At 37.3% G+C, this 15,998-nt stretch overlaps 1 protein-coding gene across 9 annotated transcripts in view; it reads right to left on the reverse strand.

Moving 5' to 3' along the window:
* Positions 1 to 15,998, reverse strand: part of KCNIP4 (potassium voltage-gated channel interacting protein 4) — a 386,258-nt gene that overhangs the window by 22,246 nt on the left and 348,014 nt on the right. The gene's annotated exons all lie outside the window — the stretch shown is intronic.

Raw genomic sequence — 15,998 nt, forward strand, 5'->3', positions numbered from 1 at the left:
ACTTGAAATGAGTCCAGTTATCTCTCTTTTAAAGAGAAAATAATGTAAACTGACAAACAGACAGAGAATAATAAATATGATTCTGCCTTTTGATGATTACTCTTGCTTGCAGTTTTGCTGCTGGGATATTACACCTTCAGCACATGGTCTTATGAGCCACTCCAAACCCTGTAAATTATTTACAAGCCTCATACTGATGTCTAAGATATCTCTCCTTCAGTATTTTTAAAAATACTGCAGTAGGTGATTCTTCTTTACTACCTAATCAACATCCTTTTCAGACAAGAGGCAAACCAAGAAGACACAAAAACGAAGAAATAGTGAAATGTAGAAAAGAGAATGAAGGAGAAACAAACTCAAAGCTCAGACTTTTGTCTGCATAACAAACAACTCTGAAAGATGGATAAAGCTGGAGTTTCGGCAGCTTTGAATATCTTTTAGCTATGGACTTTTGCATGACAGGTTTCCCATCCCTTGCTTCATCTGCTGTTTCAGTTTTCATACTGCTTCACTTCAGATACATGTTCATGTCCATTGATTTAAATATCTCTTTTTGCATGTACTTATAATGCTCTATGTACATGTGCCTTCTAGGATATGCCTTCAGCCTCCTTTTCTTTCATGCTATTGATTCTGACCAGATACTTCACCCTAAGAAATGTAATTATTTTATTTAATACATTTCTATAATTCAATACATTCATTCATTAGTATTGTAGCCATTTTACTTGGGAGTACTTTTAGAATTAAAGATGTATTTACCAAATACCAACAGGGCTAAACTGAAATTTTTACCTACATTAGAGCTGCATGCTAAAAATAAATAATTTTTTTAATTTACTGTAAATTAAAAAACAAATAAATTTGTAATTTTGTAACTTAGTTCCCTGTAGTAAATATAAATAAACTTGTCCATGCTATATTCATCAGGATTAGATTTCATCACCTATTTATTTTGAAGTGAGAGCAAGTGTGATTAATTTTCTGTCCTGAAAGTACTCTCAGAATGCAGAGTTCACTTTTGATACTGGTTTATTTCCAAGATATAAAAAGCACAGAACACATGTCAGAAATTATCTTTGTGAAAAGGGGCTGGGTGGCATTTCTGGAATTCTGATTGCACTACTGGCCAACATAGAAGAAACCCCAAGAGCAGGGTAAAAATCCTGCAGCAGCTATTAAAAGTAGCAGGACTTCAAAGTAGATGATGCAAACAAAATGAGGTGTCTGAGGGAGAGAAGGTTTTGAAGTTGTTAAAGAGAAAACAAGTGTAGTACAAAAAATATCTCAAAAGATATGCTTAAAAGAGATACCATGCACTAGCCTGTGAAGCAGCCTCAGAAAACTAATTCAGAGAAAAACCTCTCTCTTTAAATACTTGAAATATGGCTGAACAAAGCACTAGAAATTAAGATTGGAAAAAATAACCTGGGAATAATCAGACAGTTCAAAAGACTTTTTCTTATTAACATAGATTTTAAGAAATCACAGACAACCATATTTATGCTCCTTTTCTTTTTTTCTTTTCCTTTTCTCTAAATACTGCTAGAAGAATAAATAACAGAAGATTATGTGAGGAGAAGACAGATGCTGTTTTCCTGCTACAGATGTCCCAAGAGAGCAACAAATTCACAAAGGTGGAAATACAAGCAAAGTATTGTCCATTAGGTGTTGGTAAAATTTTAAGGGGTTGCTTCAACTAAAAAGAAATCTGCCATGTGTTTTTATTCTATTCTAGACAGTAATTTCTCTGAACAGCTTCTTTGAACTGGTGCCTTCTGGACTGCTGCATTGTCAGTATTTGGGCTCCTGCATTGAAACACCTCTTTTTGAAACTACCTGAAGGACGGAAACATTTAGTTTCCTTTGTATAGATTTATCATTCAACATGTCAACACATCAAATGGGAGCTTGGAGGACATTTTTAGGAAATCAGTGCACGTATGAGAATTGCAGTGACTACAGAAGAGATACCTGCATTGGCTCTTTTGGTCAGGCAATTTATTATTCACCCAACTCTGTGTTCTCCTTGAGCTTTGCTGTTTGCCTGCTGTAAAAAACCAGATTGTTAAAGCAGTGGGAGGATGACTGGCAGGACAGTGTCTCAAACTACTCACAAAGGACAATTTGTTTTATTCTATCTTTACACCCACCATTTCGGGGTCTGCCCAGGCCTATGCTACAATGGAACAAGTCCAGACCTTACCTGCTTTTCTTCTGAAAGGCTGTTGAAGGAGCTGCTGTTCATTACCAAGAAACATGCTGAGACAAGAGGAGCAGAGACTGCTGTGGAAGAGATGAGTAAAGGAAAATTTTGAACACAAGTCAGGTGTCCAGTCAGGAGCAGTGGCCACCAACAGGCTCAAAGCCTTTCCTATTTTGCAGGAGAGATGAGTCCCAGTATATTAACATGTGTAAGACACATGAAGAAACTCAGAGATTAGAAATTGTAAAAGGTGGTGTGAGGAGTTTTAATTTTTATTTACTACACTACTGGAAATTAGCTTTAATGAAAAATTTAAGGCCAGAAATAATATGCTTTTCCTCTGTGGAATATTGTCCCCACTATGTATTACAATATATAAGTATGAATATATTTATAATGATCTATTTCTAGTTTGATGGATTTTCACTCATTTTCTCTAATAAATAACTCTATGTTCAACTCAATTATATTGAAAACCACTGGTGTTTTTAACTTAAATTTTCACTTCTATATTTTGTGTTATCAGGAAAGGGACAGCTATTAATTTAACCTCCTGTTATATGAAATTGAATTAGCTCTTGGTTTTTTTTTTTTTAATTTGGTTTCTCATGCTAGTTTTCTCAGCAGTGGGCTGTAAAAAATCACTTTCACAGCATCTCTTCTTTATTGAAAAAAAAAATTGGTTTGGACTTTTAGAAATAACTTCCATGCCATCATATAAAAAGATATTGTAGCAAAAGAAAGTGATGAATGATGAAATATGTGCAACCAAAATTATATCTTGGATCAGATTTATTTATTTCAAGAGGGCCTAAATATCTCCCTAAGACAGTTTGCTATTGTTTTCATCTATTGCAGAATCAATCCTTATAGATCAGAACACAAAAGAATGTACTCTAGTCTTGCATCCTTGAATATAGTTGTGAGCCTAGAGAGCGAATAGCGATGGTTGGAAAGAAATATTTTCTCCAGTCTTTATAGAAGCTATATGGGACGAGAGACATACAGAGCAATGGTTAGAGAAATGCTTAGGGACAGTTAGGGTGTTACCTCAGAAAGCCTTTTGTCCCTACTCTTAAATCTTCCAATGAATTTGCCTATTTGGATACCACTGTAAAGCTTAAGCTGTTTCATAAGACTCAAAAGAAAGAAGGCAGACCCAAATACAGTGCACTAATTACTGGGTCTGAATGGACAACTTTCCTTTCAATCTTTTCTCTTTGATTTGAAATACTGTAGGATTACTTCAGCTAAGGACTCCCTCTCTGAAATTCAGAAATGAATAGAAATGAATCTCTGTGTTTCATTTCTATCAATGAAAATGATAGAATTTTCATTTCTATCACAGAAGCTGTAAATTCATTTTATAGCTCAGTGCAACAGTCTACATTTCTAGGAATGTTGTGGCAGTTTTGATTTGACAGCATCTCTATTGACATCCATTGGTGAAATACATGTAAAAACTCTTTTCAATCTTTGTCTCATCAGGTAAAACACAAAAGTCACTTCTACTTAGCCACCAGTAGAAGAGATACAATAATGTTTCCCTATGGCACAGCAAAGATGTACCACATTTTAAGCCTCCACTGAAGGATACTCTAATGAACAAAAGGTTCTCTCCACCCCCTACTTGCTATGGCAGTTTCAGAGGAAAACAAGCAGAAATAAAGGAACTGGCTCACATCCAGCATGTGTGGCTTCACACAGTAAATAACAATCAACGCTTTGGCTGCTTCCACAACTCAGCAGGCGAGGTGCCAGCAAATGCTTTTAATCAGAGCCATTCTTTGTTTAGCAATGCCCACTAACAAGTGAAATTTTTAGTTTCTTATTATTAGCACTGGCAGTAAAACAACAGTAAACAACACAGCTATAGATTTGAACTTAAAAGCTCACACGAAAGCTTGTTACACCAAACCCCATGGATGAGTCCCTGGCATCTGAATGGTGCTTAGTGTTTCTGCCCTTACTTGTCACTGCAGGATGGCATTTTACAATCCTGACTTGACAAATAAGCAGGAAATATAATTAAACTAAATGCAGCAGAACCCATACTTCAGCAGTACAGCTTGTTGTAAACACTTTGGCAAACACAAGGTGCTCACCCTCTTGGGAAAAGCTGTATTTAGGTGAGCACTGCTTCAGTGACTTGCCTTTCACACATTCCCGTGTGAGTTATTTTAATCAAGTCTCTTCAAATCAGCTGAAATCCTAGGTGAGAGGAGAAGGAATAGCTCCATATTAGCAAGTGCTGGTCCCTTGGGTGTACTCCATTAGGCCCACTTGAGTGATATTCTAGAGCAGAATGGAGAACATTGCCAGTCCCTAAAAGCAATATTTTAAGGTAGGTCAATCCCCTTATTTAAAACCATGGAGACATTTATTTTGTTTTTCTAACATGAGGGTGCTTTTGTTTATCCTAGAAGCTCCTTGTACCCTTGAGTGGAAGATTCACTGAGGAAGAAACTGTACTAAAAACCTTCTGTTAAATGTTAGTGGACTTGTGCCATCTTTATATAGCCATATCTGAACACAGAAAAGCCTGAACTTAGGCTATTTATGAGGTATTTATGAAGCAGAAGCAGCATGTCGGGGGTGAAAAAGTATTCTATATCCTGTCTTAAATGCTTGTCAATCAAGTGGTTCTTGATACTAAGCACTGACATCAAGCCAAATTTTCACTTTAATAATGAAGTAAGAACACTGAGTTTTGCATTCCTGAGACATATGTCTGAATGAAAGACAGGCTGAAAGTGTGTCCTAAGTCATGGTATTCCCTTATTTTTCAGAGTGGTTGCTCCTTCTTTCAAAGATGCGCAGTGGTAAAGCCAGACAGGTCAATATTTGGTTAGTGCTAAGTACAATGAAAAGACCAAGGAATTTCAGTGCCTACAGCCTCCTGCTAGCTTGAAGAAATGGCAAAGAACATAAAATTCGATGGGGACTGGTTTAGACACTGAAAATCAAACACTGTGCTCATTATTTATATTTTATATGGTAATACATTTACCCTTTAACAAAGGTTTTTGCTTTCTCCACTACTAACAACACTTTGTCTCAGGAGAAGAGCCCCAGCAGTGCAAACAGAAGAACAAATGTGCTTACCTACATAAATATTTATAAAACTGAGCCTGACATTAGCATAAGTTGGAGCTGATTCACCAAGTACAGTGGGGAAAATCGGACACAATTGAGGCAATGATGTGTATGTGTCTGCTGTGGGTGAGAGGGAGAGGTGGTCTGTGGGAAGAAATGCCTCTTCCCTGTCCTCACAGTGAAGGCAATATGCTTCATCCTAGAGGAACTCTGGCCCTCAGTGTCTGAGACACGGTCCCCTCCCCGCGTATGAAAACCTCACTGTCACTTCTGTGCTTGCCCAGTCCACCAGCACAGCACACTGACACTTTTATTCTGCTGCCCAAGGGCCTCCCCAGGGTGTGGGTCCATGATAAGAAGAAGCCATTTGACCACAAGACCACTTGACCACTGCCCATGGTGATCATGGAAGGACCAGAGTGGGCTTTGTGGTCATACATCTAAATCCTTCGGAGAAGGAGGGCTGAACAGTTCCATAAGACAAGGAAGGATGTACCATTGCTGCTTATAAAGGAGATATTATTCCTATAATTCAAAGACATGAGAAAAGCATCAGAATGAAGTCTGAAGTTTAGCAAGACATATGAACTGATAATTCTTTAAGCACAGCAAAAAATCTAAAGGAACTATATGAATCTCCTTCAGACTGTTCTGGATCTTTCCTCAAATGTGGATACTCGATACATTGCTTTTGGCAGCACATTTAAAATCTGTAGCATCAGTCAAATCATTGGAACTGAATACTTAAATAAACCTATATAAATGGTGATCGATATTTGCTGGCATATATTCATGAAAACATGAACAGCATAGAGAAATAATAAAAGGAGAACACATTACCCAGTTAAAACAGGTAACAGGAAGAATAAAAACAGATAACTAGGGAATCAGACAGATCTAAAAAGAATAATCTATCAATCAGTTCAGGCCTAAAAAAGAGATTTGATTTCTCATAGTCATATCATTCCTTATGGAGATACATTGAAGCTGAAATTGCTGGACATAAAAACTTCTTGCACAGTCTGCTAAGTTTATGGCACATTAAGTTTGTCTTTGTTTCATGCCCACAGATTTTGAGAACAGAATAGGAAATTAAGGCTGTTGTAACTTATGCTCCATTACAGGGGTGGTACCATGCCTCTTTTTCAGTGAAGTAGCCTATTGACTTGGTAGCCTGTGCATCTAAATACAGTGCTTAATGCTGACATTTTAAATCACAAGAAAAATCACACTCATGTTGGTGTTCTGATACTTGTAATTGCTTGTAGATAGTATTTCAGATAGAAATACTGCTATATTCAGTCACTAAGAGTTCACTTTTAAAAGTTGTTCTTGGCACTTCTTTTTTTCTGAGGTCACTCTAAAGGTGATCACAGCATCAGAGATGCATAAATGGAGTGAGTAAATAATTGTTAGAAATACATAAAGTGCTTCCTAGATCAGTGTGTTTTCAGGCATGAGTTTACTGTGATTCCTGCTTGACAGATATGGAGCTTGGCCATTGAGGGGTAAAGTACCTCCCTCAAATACATTTCACTCTTAACACCGAGGAATTCAGTGTTCATTTTTCTCTCCTCTAGGGATGAACTTTGCTATCTCCAGCTCCTGGGAAAGTTCAGTTTCCCACAGCCACCAGCTCCCCCACTGGTACTCCCCACTTGGTTCCCAAGATGTGTTTGAGGAGGCTTTGATCAATGGCTGAGACACAATCTCTCAGATAGCCAGGGACCTCTGAAAGGTTTTGGCTGTCAGACCAGAGACATTAAATAGGGCAACTGTCAATGTGAAGCCCACGCAGGCCCTGAAGCTCTGGTATAATGCTCTCAGGCAACCCAGAAGGCTTTTTAGTGTGATGGTTAAGGCTTTTAAAGGTGTGTGGCAGTTAATAAGCCAGCCAGCAAGCCAAAAGTTTGGAGTCTTTAGACTTCAAGTTTCATGCTGTGTTTACTGAATCATGCTGTCCTCTGAGTTATTGGCTCCTATTTCTTCTCTGACACTCACCGCAGCTAAGATCTTTTAAGAATGTTTCACAATGGAATTCATTGGGTTGAATAAATTCCATTACTTAAAAGCTAGTATGAGAATCATTCACATAATTGAAGTGCAACTGTGCAAATGTCCAGCTGATCCAAACAATATGGGCTCTGACAGACACTTTCACTCAAAGATAAATGCAGGTTGACCCAAGACTTGTAATAAACTTCCTTGACACTGAAAGACTTGACCTTGAGGCTTTGTCACTTGTGATTTGCTGTTTTGTTTGAAGATTTACCAGTGTTTATTTTTAGCACGGATGTTGATCTAAAGACATTTGTAAATGAAATTAATCCTGTTGAAATAAAGAAAGGACTTCCGTCTGTTTCACTTATTTCTAACAAAACCTGTAGGTAGCTAATTTTGTTCACATTGATCAGAAATTTAAAGTAAAAAAATATAAATATCCAAAATAATTTGGAAATTCCTGGGGTTCATGACAGATCCCTGAGTCCAGCACAAATAAGATTTATCTGTCAAGTCCATAGAACCCAAAAGATTGAACTGCACCTTCAAGAAGTTTCACCAGAAGATATATTTATTCCCTCTCCCCTCATTTTTCAGGCTTAGAATCCCCATCTGAAAATATCACATGCTGCATCAGAATTGGAGGGGAACAGAGAAACAACTTAGTACAATTTTTAATGAAGAATTTTGTACACAAATTCTTTAAAAGTAAGGAAACTGGTAGCCATAAAGCCTAGTAGAGGGATTTTTGAATGCTGCTGTCTCAACTGATAAATATTCTCACAGAACCATTTTATGTTAAGCTGTGTGTTATAAAGTACAATGCTTACAGCAGTTATAGTTAATATGCATTGCACCTCATAAAGAAAAGGGGATGGGCAGAGAAAGGAGAGTAAGAAGTGTCTCCTTACTAAATTTTTAAGTTACAACGCCATCAGAGCTGCATTGCACCAAATGTTACTGCTCTAATGTTAGTGATTACCCAGAAACCAAAATCCAACCATTGCACATAAATACCAGGCTCTGCAGTGCTTAGTCCAGATGCTGCAAAAAAGTAGCTGCAGTGAGCTGTAGCCAAAGACGACATTTGGCTGCTCGTATTTCAGTACATAAACATTTATATTCCAAACTGATGCACATAAAAGCTCATGTGGTAGAAAACAGCTCTTCCAGCAGATGAGTTACACTGAGCATCTGGCTGGTAAAGCAGAAGGTCTGCACTGTGCTTCCAGTGTCAGCCTGGCACTTGTGAGCCCCAGGGAGAGCACAGCGGAACACTGTATTGTAACAGGGTACTGCCAATTCCAAATAGGAGGGGCTCACAAGCACACAGAACAATAAAATTCCACCAAAATCTGATGCTTACTTTTTTATTTTTATTTTGTTTTGTTATTTTACAAAGAACTTTAGAGGCATTTGGTGCTCTGGACTACTATTACTATTGGATTCTTAAAATCAGTCTTTTTGCACATTTCTCAATTAGAGATTTGGCATCTACTTTTCTCAGAGATAATTCATGAGCAAGCAGTCACTATTATGAAGACAGTCTTTGGCAAGCTAGATGACATTTTTTCCCTAGTGAGCACAACATGAAGTACCTCTGTGCAAGCCATGAGATGAATAGAAGTGTAGGGACTGAGTTCATTATTAACTTTCAGAAAGAAGTCTTCAATCTCTGCCAGTAACTGTGAGACTAATTGAAACAAATATCTCTACTGAACACATTAAGATCTGTAAATTTGTGATGATTGACAACTACACTCTAGGTCTGTCAAACTGTTCTTCCAAATTATTTTACTTGAAAAACTTTTGAAATGTTTTAAGTCTCTTTACTAACACTTGAAGAAAATACATGATGAATGTAAGAATTATTTATTGTTCAGTTTGTTAAAAGATTTTTACATAGCTTTGTTTGAAATACGGAAGAGTTCTCTCTAAGTTCCTAGCAAATGAATGGCAGGGCTTTTGTAAAATAATAACAAAATTCTTCCTTGGCTGGTTATTTTAAAGTAATTTAAAAAGTTATTCAGTCATCTAAAGTTGATAAAACAATTTATATGGAGCACAACTGGAAAACAAGAACTCAAATTTAAAAAAGGAGATTTGAGCTATATGCATTATACATGTCTACTGAAACCCTAGAGAGAAAAAGATTTACAGAAATCTGTCTATTGACAGCACACATGATATCTAGCTTCTAGGCTTGCTTGAGCTTCATCATGCTGTTGTCTATTGTTTAGTTTATCAAGACAAACAAGTAACACGAGTTTTCTAACCTGGGTAGATGTTAATTTCCAGTTTGAATTAGTACTCTCTGATTTCCTTGTAAGATTTTGAACTTCCATTTACTTTTTTTCCATTTTATTGGCAATTCTATGCTCTAAGCTCAGCAGGTTTATATGCATGAGGCACAACCTGTTCAGATGTCATCACTATGTCTATCTGAAAAGACATGTTGTTGGTACTTCTGTGTATGTACAACCTCTGTATGTCCACAACACTGGTGTTCAAACACTGCTTTGTGCAGAGGGGTCAGCACCTCTGCAAAAGCTTTCAGCACAATGGGAATGTCTCACGCACTGATGCCCAGTAGAGCATCCCTTGTTTGATATCCAGAGTCACAGAGGGGTATAGCTCAAATGGTTTTAGTATTGATTCATGTTAGCCAAGAAAACCAGGTAGGAACCTTTAACTGATCTATATTTTTCTTCTAGGCTCTGTTCTGTTGGGTCAGAAATTCTGCATTTGGAAAGACCTTGCTAAGACTGCTTGCTGTGAAGTTTTAAGACTTGTACAGACAGTCATCACATCCTAAGGAAAAGCAACGGCACCGACTGTTGGTCAAATGAAAAATCTTCCTTGCTGTCCTAGGGCTCCCCATGGGAGGTTACAAAACATATTTAAGCTCTAAGCTAGTTCATCTACAAGAACAAGCTTTGGAGGTCTGATGTCAGGGGCAAAATACTCTTGCAGTAGTGCCATTTCCACACATACTCAGTTTGTGGTTTTTCCTCTCTGTTCTGATCTGTATTAATCTTGAATCTGCACTTACTCATCGCAAAACAAACATACAGGTTCAGTATAGAATTGAATGCGATCACAACAAATTGAAGACATCCTGTTGTCTCTGTGAGATAGATGACACGGCCAATTCAGAGAAAGCTGATCCAAGCTAAATTTTATTACTTCTTGTAGCATGAAAGCCTCTGTTTCGTAATATACAATGTTCCAGAGATATAAACTAAGAGGATTATGTTGTCATTGTCCCTTGTCATGCTTTAGAACAGGTGGAAAAGGTTAAGTAAGAAAGCAAGGAAAATTGAATGGAGTTTCAAAATCTCTGTTTTGGATCATCACAGAGGTATTTTAACTCTTTACAATGCCCATTTTTTAATCTCTTCAATAGTCAAATGTCTATATCCCTTGTCAGTACAAGATGTCAATCTGTACTAAATAATTTCTAATCAAGACATTGATTATCTTACAAACTACATTTGAAAGACAGGTGTGAAATACTGAACTGTACATCTCCATTAGCCGCAGGTCAGAGGCTGTGCAAAGAGCATAGCCATAAAGGTATAAGCCATCCATGTGTAGGACACTGAGATACGTTTCTCATACCTTCCTTCTTACCAAGTAGCTTCCAATTGCAGTGAAAAAACAAATGTACATAGTATCAAATATTAAAGAAAAGTTAAATCATTCTGAAAACTTTAACTTTGGTACTCAAGATTACATTGAGGTGTTTCAGCTTTTGCATAAGTTAGTGCATATCCAGCAAAATGCACATTATATACCCAATTTTAATCTTTATTGTTAAACAAAAATTGCAGGAGTAGAAAAATTATTTATGCAGTGAAAATTATTTGTATTCCATGTACCAACCCAATTTTACTTTTCTAAATCTCAATTACTTTCACAAAACTTATAATTTTTCTTTTGATTTTTAACACTTTAATTAAATGGGAAAATATTCAAGCACAAAACTCAAAAGTTTTAGACAATCAATAAATGATCTTTTTCACCTCTGAAACTAGCTTCCTTTAAACTTTCTGCGATACTCACAAATGCAATATACAGCGACACAAAGTTTCCATCAAATAGTAACTGAGATAGAAAAATCTCTGAATAAATTAGCATATTTCAATTTATGCACAAAGATGGGTAGTATGATGAGGGAACCGATCTTTGAGCTGTAACACTGTCAGATTTATTTTCTTACTATCCTTCTTTGTCTCATTTGCAAAAGAGAAGTGTCTCAGAAATGCCGTTTTCCCAATAAATGTCAAAAGTGTGGAGCTGCCTATTTAAAGCTCCAGTATGTGTCCACAGAGATTTTTATGCATTTATGACTTCAATTTACATTTTCTCTGACATACAGGTAAGATAAACGTTCATGAAAAATCCTTCCAGTTTTCTGGAAACATCTAGGAGTTTCCCAACACAGAGCTCTACAAGAATTTTACAAGAATAATCAACCAAAATGAAAAGATTATTAACATTTAAATTTAGTACAGGAGCATCTTTTGTGCAGCAAAGGCATTATCTAGGTATTTTTTAAATGGACACTTTTAAAACTGGGAGAGATCTATCAATGGACAAAAGATAAAGCAAGACCACATGTTGAGTCCATGCTTGATAGTCTGTACAATTTATTGTGAAGTACCACTTGTACTAGGACTGCCACAGAGCCATTGGTTTGAAAGGTTAATGACTGCAGCAATCACAATTTCAATTTACAAGAAATGGGATGACAGGAAGCCAAATACAAATTGGAAATGTCCCACTGTGATGGCAGCAGAGCAACAATTCATCAACAGCATAGGAATATTGTAAAGCCAGAATGCTGGGGACAACCTTTTCAGCCTGAGAAGGGCTTAGGCCTTATATTAAGCTCATTTTTCAAGGTTAGTATAGAAGCTTAAAAATGGCTAAATTACCTAACATAAACATAAGTTCTCCCTTGATAGTTTTCCATATAATAATTGTTAGGTCATCTGAAGGTGCTTGCCCCACCTCCTTACATCTTCTTTAGTGTATATTCTCTTTCCTTTTAAATGTTGACTTTGAGTTCTACCAAAACAGCCATTGTCACAAAGGCATTTCAATCGTCTTCCAGCATTCCCTGCAATTATACTCTACCTCTTGCTTACTCAGAGCATCAGCTCTACTACTGGGAGTAGTAGATGGGATCTGAGACTTTCTAAAGCTTTCAGGTGTTTACATACACACAAAGATGCTCTGTGAGACCCTGTGCTCCTTCCACCTGGATTTTGCATGTAATTTGTGTACAGTGGAAAATCAAATTGGCGCTAATAAATCAAACTTTGTAATATCAACACTCCAGAAATGCAGGTGATTTTACTGCTTTCTCATCTGAAGTCAGTCAGAACTGTACATGTAAGCAACTTGAAGTCAAAAATAACAAATAACTGGAAGTAAGCTATAAAAAGTTCTTTCATCCCTATCTCAGAACAGACATGCTAAAACTCGACAGGATTAGGGGAAATAAGCAGGCCGAAGTGAGATTTTAGAGACAAAAGCTTTTCAGTTAGTATGAACGTGCTGTAGGGCACTGCTAATTTCATCCAACAGGACCACAACCTCAGCAGAACTACACTCACTTAAGTTCACGCTTTAATTTATCTTGCTTTATATACTTAAATTATTGAAGAAAGAGTAAGTCAGGCAAAAAGCGTAAAGCATAGAGGTAGGATCTGCACAAGATTTTGATGACACCATGTTAAATATGAGTGCCTGTGTGTTTCATTAAATCTTTTCAGTAGGTTCCTTCTTAGTGGAATGATTAAAGAGAATATCACAGACTCAGAGAATGACTGGGGTTGGAAGGGATCCCTGGAGATACCTGGTTGCACTCTCCTGCATAGACAGGCCCACCTAGAGAGGATACCCAGGACCATGGCCAGGGAACTAACTTTTGGATATCTTCAAGCAGGAAGATCACATAAACCCAGGGAGAAACCTGTGCTGGTGGTCAGTCACCCTCACAGTGAAAAACTTTTCCTGATGTACAGAGGGAACACCCTGTGTTTCACTTTGTGCCTACGGCCTCTGGTCCTGGAACTGGGCACTACTGAAAGAGCCTGACTCCATCTTTACATCCTCCCTTCAGATATTTATACATGCTGGTAAGATCCTTGCTGAGCTTTCTCCAGACTGATCGGTCTCAGCTCTCCCAGCCTTTTCCCACAGCAGAGGTTCTCCAGTCCCTTACACGTGTTTGTGACCCTTTGCTGGACTCTCTCCATTCTGTTTTCTCCACATACTTTTGTTTCACTGGAGAGCCCAGAACTGGCTACAGCACTTTGGATGTGGCCTCACCAGTGCTGAGTGAGTATGGTGTGGCCTCCCAGGGCTCCCTCAACCTGCTGGAAATGCCTTACCTACAGCAGAACTGCCCTTTCTGCACAGACAGACACATTTTATGGCTCATGGCCAACAAAGCAAAGTCAGTGTCCAGCTGGGTGGCACCCAGGAGACGTTGGTACACGAAGCAGATGCGTGAAGCACGCAGGAGTGGAAATACTGGCAGGATAGCACTAAGCTGGATCCCAGTGTGAGAAGGCAGGTGGCCTGTGGCAGGTGGAAGAGGATGATGGAGCACTGTAAGGAGGAGATGGTCCAAGCACAGACCATGGGAGACATTGCAATGCCATTGTGGATCAGCACCCACCAAAGCCACTCAAGATCTATTTGATAAAAGGTTGATATGTGACAGGAAAGGTGAATTAATCAGCATAGACAAGCTGCTCATAGAGCTGAGGTAGACCTGTCCTACCAGTTCTCTGAAGTGATTAGAGAACTGTGATCTAGCACCACATATTGCAGCAGAAACTGGTAAACAAAAAATAAAACAAACTCCCACTCAAGAAAAAGTTTGAAATTATCCAATTCTGAAATTTTATGCTTGGTCTAAAGAATATTGCTTTAAACTGATTTACCTTTATAAGAGTCACTGGGCATGCTTTACAACATTTTAGATCATAATTAATAATTTTTGCAGTGATATTATACACAAAAACACTGAAGGTCATGCCCATTAACTCTATCTAGTCAAAGATATGTTACACATGCACGTCTTGAATTATCATGTACTGATAAGGAAATGAAACATATGGCTAAAAATGTATTACCATGTCTTATCTTCAACATTTCTTTGATGTAAGTAGAACTTACATCTTGGAAAAGAAAAGCATATGAAGAGCTGGAATTCCTCTTTTCAGAAAATTCTAAAAAATATATCAATTAAAATACTTCCTTATAATCTATTCTCTTTCTCCATACTTCATTTTATGCAAAGAAATAATAGGTTCTTAGTTTCTGAAACTCTAAGAATAATTATTCTTGGAGAAACAGACAGAAGGCTTATTTTATCCACTACACTTTGTACCTTTTTGCCTTTGATAATTAGGGACATTAGATCATGATTTGAAATGCCTGGAGAATATTGTCATTAGCAGGGGAAAGTTCTCTGGAAACCTGAGGAAATGAAAAGCTTTTAAGAGCAATCACTGTTAATCATTAACATGCCAACATTACTTTCTGGAACTGACGATGATACAGACAGGACACAGTAAGTGACTCTGCCTTGCTTGCACTGTAAGCTTTTGTTAAAAATATATGTTTAAAACATCCCTTTGCATGTCTTGCTTTCTTTACAGAATTTTTTACAGAACGCAGGAGAGCTGAGAGCTCCGCAAGAATTTACACTTCTTGTACGAGCTATTGAAGATACCCTCTCTGATTCCATAATGGAGCTTCATTGTGTTTTTATTAACTCATCTGAGTAGTAGCAGGAGGTCGTCCCTTTTCACCCAAGAAGCATGAAAAAAACCTAAACTACAAGATGATAAATGCAAATAAATTCATCTTTAGCTTCAGCTTAGCAGAAGAAATAGCATCTACACAGTTGCAATATTTACAGCTGAAATTACAGATTAACTTTAAACACTGATGATTAAAAATTTGCTATTATTAATTTTAATATAATATTTCTCTAATATTTTCTATTCAATGTTAACTGCATACAATATTCTTCATATTTTTTAATCAGATGAAAGACAGTAAAATTAATAGAGAAAAGGTCTATTTTTAAAGAAAACTTACTAACATCTTTTTGAGTCTTACTTCTTTGCTATACTAGCCATACATGCCTCACAAGTCAAAGACGGGCCCAGCACTCCAGGGCAGCTGTACACACTGGAAAATGAGTCAGACTACACCCATGAACTGCAGTCCTCACTTGGAATCCCTGCCAAATAAAACATTGGACCTGCCACTACATCACACCTTATCTGCAAAAAAAAAAACAAAACAAAACAAAAAAAAATCATAATTACTCCTAGCAAAAGGATCTAAGAAGTTTATAGATTTGTAGAGCTAGTGAGAACTGATGAAGTTGTCAACAGCTGTTCATCAAATAAAAAAGTCATCTAGGGCAGATGAAGTCAATTACTTCTTGTGAAAGCTCCTGTGAATACAACAATCAAAATCTTTCATCTTACTGACCAAATTCTTCAGTACTCTTCCATTATTGCATCCTTAGACAAACAACCCCAACACAACTTTCAATATGACTTTGAACAAAGTCCTACTATACTAAGTTATAATTACTCTCTCCTTGATGCTTTCTATTTTTTCTGCATCTTTTGCTCATTAAATAGTTTAACAACCT

The sequence above is a fragment of the Pseudopodoces humilis genome, chromosome 6 (genome assembly GCF_049639895.1).
Source record: "Pseudopodoces humilis isolate 2021_Gansu_Grassland_sample_001 chromosome 6, ASM4963989v1, whole genome shotgun sequence".
NCBI classification, from domain to species: Eukaryota; Metazoa; Chordata; class Aves; order Passeriformes; family Paridae; genus Pseudopodoces; species Pseudopodoces humilis.